This window comes from Capsicum annuum, chromosome 3 (genome assembly GCF_002878395.1).
Source record: "Capsicum annuum cultivar UCD-10X-F1 chromosome 3, UCD10Xv1.1, whole genome shotgun sequence".
Taxonomy (NCBI): Eukaryota; Viridiplantae; Streptophyta; class Magnoliopsida; order Solanales; family Solanaceae; genus Capsicum; species Capsicum annuum.
In genome coordinates, this window is record NC_061113.1 from 218,214,552 (window position 1) to 218,220,182 (window position 5,631).

Sequence of the window (5,631 nt, forward strand, 5' to 3'; positions counted from 1 at the left end):
ATAAATATATTTATTCATAATTAAGTATAAATAATGTTTGAATCGTGTTAGATATTATCTTAAAAAATTATTTCAACGATATAAAATATTTTATCAAAGCTAAGAAAGATTTTTTAAAAAAGAACAGAAACAATAAATTTTGAATAATACAAAATAAACAAATTAGATGATTGGGTCATTATTATGAGATCAAAACTAAGAAAGATTTGTTTTAAAAAGAACAGAAACAATAAATTTTAAATAATACAAAATAAACAAATTAGAAAGTTGGGTCATTATTATGAGTATTCTTTTAGATTAAAATTATTATGAGCTAATGTTTACGATATCCTGACGAATGAAGAGTTGAAGACATCCTTAGAATTAAAACATTTGGCAAAGATATTGAAATGCATCAACAAGCAAGCCAATTAAACGTCAACACTTACTTTTGAATTTTGACAAATGTCACCACTATGTTGTGCCAATACTATTAATCCAAATGTTCTTTTTAAATACATCATTTTTCAATAAAATTGTACTATAATATACCTTGTACTCATTCATATATCTCAATTAACATAGTTCTTATTATGAATAATTACAATATTTGTGTTAATCAGCTAATACAAGATGAAGTTCACAATTGGGATTACCTTTTACGTGATCTACGTCCATCGTGTATTAAATGTGCAATTGAATTAGAAATTCCTGATATAATTTGCAAAAATGCTAATCCTGTTATGTCTGTTTCTGACCTTACTGCCACTTTGTCAAATTTGAACCCTTCAAAAATTATCTTTATTCCAGTTTTAATGCGAGTTTTAGTTGATTTTGGCCTTTTCAATTACCACCAATTACAACAAGGAGATGGCTATTTAATCACCAATTTTGGTCGTCTCTTTGTGAAAAATGACCCCTCTAGCAAAAGGTCATTTTTTCTTTTTTCTCAACATCCTGTTATGCTAAAAACAACTGCTTCCGTTAGTGATTGGCTACAGGACGATCTCCCCACTGCCGTTGAAACGGCACATGGGAAATCCCATTGGGATTATTGTGTTGAAGAGTCAGAGTTTGGTAGTGTTTTCGATGATGCAATGGCTAGTGATTCAAGGTTGATCTCTAATTTGTTAATTTCTGATTGTTGTAAGCATGTCTTTGAGGGCTTAGCTTCGTTGGTGGATGTTGGAGGTGGCACTGGAGTCATGGCGATGGCTATAGCCGAAGCTTTTCCAGGTTTGAAATGCTTTGTGCTTGATCTCCCTCATGTCATAGGTGAACGAAAGGGAACAGGAAATTTGAAATTTGTTGTCGGGAGTATGTTTGAAAATTCCTCACACTAATGCAATCTTACCCAAGGTACGTATTATTGGCTAGTCGAAATATTTTTGATGACTTCTTGGTAAAAAATCTCATAATTTTCTCCAATAATATTATGCAAGAAACATATCTTTGAAAATTAATGCTTCTTTAAAGTGATACATTGAAGTGATTGAATTTATAACAATAAAATTAGGGAAAGTTACAATAAATACAACCGCAATATATTTATATAGTATATAACTATACTTAGGGTTTAGCTTAAGTCATCAACGACGCCTAAAAGTTATTTGAAAAATTCACGTTGGCACTTTAACATAGCATTGTTCCTTTTGAAAACCTCTATTATTGAAATTTGAGTTATTTAAACACTTTTGTCTATTTGGCACATTGAATGTTGTTCATACCTAAGTAGGTGTGTGGATCAGTCTTTTAACCTCATTTTCAGTTTTTTTTTGGGCCAAAATTTTCTATTTTTCTTTCTTGTTATTTCTCTTGTCTAAAAATTCTTTTTCCTTTCTTATTTTAAGGCCGCCATTTCCGGCCATCACTCCACCACTAAAATCTACGTCTACATCCAATTTAATCTTGACCTTTTGTACACACACACACACAAAAAAAAAAGCGAACCTATATCCCTTAGATTTTACCCACTTAAAAGAATTTTTTAATTTCATTTTTCATGTGTTTCCAGGGCTGCTCCCACCCAATTCCGATCACTTTTGATTCTAACAATTATTGTTTAAGTTATTTTTTTCCTCAAAATATGAATTATTATGTTCACTAATAATGATAACGCTTTTTTCACATGTCCAAAAGAATCACTCTTTCATTTTTTTTCTTCTTCAAGCTATTGATCATCTTTTTTTTATTTTACCTAATTTTTTATTCTCTGGTAATAGAAAATTATTCACTGGAGAAAATTTATGCAATTTTTTTTCGAAAGAGAATAAAAAATAAGATATGAGTATTCAACAATTTAATTGATACAACAGGGGAATTAGTATGGTGAGGAAAGAGAAGAAACAAGGGAAGGTAGGGATGATAAATGAATACATACCTTTTTTATTTTTGCTAAAATTATAATTTTTTTGGTTTTAGATTTTGCTTATAATAAAAAATTATTTTTATGATTATTTTAACTAAAAATGTCAGTTGTCACTAGTTGATTCGTAATTTTGCCTTATCTGCCGTGTGTGAGTTAGGCCTCATTTGTTTACACTTAATGGAGGTTTGAATCTGAATAGTTCAAACTTCAGACCATTAAGTGCATTTATTATTTTATTAAGGTTTTAACTCTTAATAAGTCTGAATAGGTCTTAATCATTCAGATCTAGAACCAAGTCTTAATAGGTCTGAAGGGATATTCTGGCGTTGGATAATATTCACCACTCTATTCATAATCAACAGTCACCACTACTAACCACCTCTGCCACTGTCACCATCGTCCACCACCATCCACCACCACTATCCACCACCACCAACCACCTCCGCCATCACAATCACCATCGACAAAAAATATCGCCACCAACCACAATTGTCAACCGCTACCACACCTACTACCTCTTTTATTCTAATTATATTCACCGCCACCACTGCCGTCAACAACACCACAATCAACAATCACTACCGGCCAATCCTTACTACAAATCACTCATCTATCATAACTAGCGTCACCACTAACTACCACTAATACATCACAACCTCTACAGATTCTTTGGCCGCCACCACCATTGTCACTAGTAACGCCACCTCTACCACCACTTCAACCAGTACCATCGCTACAATTTATCTCTACTAACAACCATCTCCACCGTCACAACAAATAACATCTCAAACTAGCACCAACACATCGTCAATTATCATGCATTCATGTTTCATCCAACACAATCAACACCTTAAATTACTAACATCAAGCAACGTCACATTACAACAACCATCACCACCATCAATCGCTACCATCATAACAGTCACTACAATACCAACCATCACAATTATTACCACCAACATTAGTAATCATTAACATCAATCATTGTCAACGCAACCACTATTATAAGCCATCTCCACTATCGCTAACAAACATAAATATTTTTTCTTAATCAAATACTAATAATTTTGTTGTATTAAATTACATACTTTTTTAATATATAATTATTTTTTTATTTGAATTGTATTTTTATTTTATTATGTATATAAATAAATATTTTTACAAATTCAAATACTGAAAAACAAATAATTTTAATCATTCAATTTTCAGATCTAGAGACAACATCTTAATCATTCAGATGTGCATTCAGATTCAGACGTCTGAATCTTTAAAAAAACAAATGGAGCCTTACACACATTCTATATTTTGTCTAGCTGTTAGAAAAATATTCAATAGGTATATATTTGTTAGCCTTGTGTCTAATAGAATTAAGGCTAGGTTAAGGTATCCAATTGTAATATGTCAATAACTTTAAGGGGCAACTTATAACTTAAGCCCTTAGGGGGAGTTTGATAGAGTGTATATGAATAATGTTGAATATGGTGTATTAGTAATGCTTACATTAGTAATGCTGACTTTAGTTATACTTGCATTTGTTATGCTAACATTATTCTTATACACTATTTGGTTTTGGTGTATTAAAAAATATATATCTCATATAATTTTTTGTAAAAAAATATTTGTTTACAAAAATACCCTCTATATTCCTTAACCTTGCATATTATTTTGCAACAAAGTAGTTTTTTAAACTGAAAACTTACTTTCCCTTTTCCCCTAATGGATGTAAATAGTTGTTTACTATTAGCATTGCTTCAAATTTCTCAAGGAAAATTGATAAAAGAGTTTCGTCCATCTTCATATTTTACTCAAACTAAAATCAGCTTTTGAGTTGCAACATATTTAAAATAATTAATCATTTTATACGAAAGTTGATAAGAAAAGAGAGAGATAAGGAAGTACCTTGTAGTTTGGTAGTGGTCGGAGAAAAGAAATATGCCTTAATTTTTCTTTTGGATGGTGAAGGAAGAAAGGGAAATTGAAGAGAAATTTCAGTTTTTAATTGAACCATTGGTGATAAAAACCATTTTTTTCTTTTTATAACATGTTTAAAAAATATAAAAAATTCTCCTAGTTATGAGCACTATCAAATTATGTTCCCAGATATTAAGTTTATGTTTAAATCTAAAAATAAAATTTGTGTTTAAATCTAAAAAAAAGGAACAAGGCAATAGTGTGACCAGTGGAATTGAAAAATATTTTGAAGAAAAATGAGGGGTACTTACGTAATTACTCAAGCTAATGCATGTGTTGAACTCCTTTGTATTACTAACACATAGGAAAATGGTGACATTAATAATGCACGCCTCAATACACAATAGAGTGTATAACTAATGCTTTCACTAGTTATACATAAGGTAAACAAGTAAATCAAACAAGGTACCGCTTGTACATTAAACTAATGCATGCATTAAGTTTTCGAATACACTCTACCAAACGATCCCCTGGTGTTTTATAGCTAATCCCTTTTTATCTCCTTTTCTCACTCCCTTCTCTCCTCCCTCGCCAGAAGCATACTTCTCCCAAAAGTATTATCAATTAAGGCTCCACTCTCCAATTTTAACATGTTCTCCACATAAGCAACAATCCACTTGTGGGGGTGGGGGGAAGGTATAGTTAAGAATTTGAGAACTTCCAGTTTAAGGAACCACACAACAAACAACAAATAGAGTAATTTGTCACGCCTCTTTTTACGTACTCTAAAAAATGATTATAATTTAATGTTCGAAAAGGGTTTTATTATTTAAGTGACAAGAAATGAAAATTTGTTTTGGAAAAGGATTATTAACATTTTTTATTCAGAGTCGCCACTTGGCATAATCTGGTGTGCCAAGTCACCATTAGAAAATCCTTTTCAAAAACCATTTGACTCTTTAAACTGGTTTGCGAATAGAGATTCCGGCTAAGGAATTCTGTTGACCGAGGGGAAGGTGTTAGGCACCCCTCGATCCCGTGGTTCAACCACGGTCGCTTGGTAGAGTGTATCGACTATTTTTTGGCACTAAAAAACGTATAAACCGCACAAAAAAGCATGTCAAATAATCAAACAAAACAAAACAATCCAAAATGTAAAGTCCAGTCCAATTATTATAGCCCGAAATAGAAAGGGACTGAAAGTAAACCTACGCTAATCCTAAACTAATGCTCTACCCGACGCCTCAGGCCTTCACCACGAACGTCCTCCGGGTACATGATACCTTGGGGCATTCCCCGGTGAATAAATATGTATACAGATACTTTGGGGCATTCCCCGGCCAAATTATACAATTGAATTAAATACGATAAAC

At 32.0% G+C, this 5,631-nt stretch overlaps 1 pseudogene; it reads left to right on the top strand.

Moving 5' to 3' along the window:
• The first annotated feature begins 572 nt into the window (after positions 1 to 572).
• LOC107866156 overlaps positions 573 to 5,631 on the top strand; it is a 23,957-nt pseudogene continuing 18,898 nt past the window's right edge.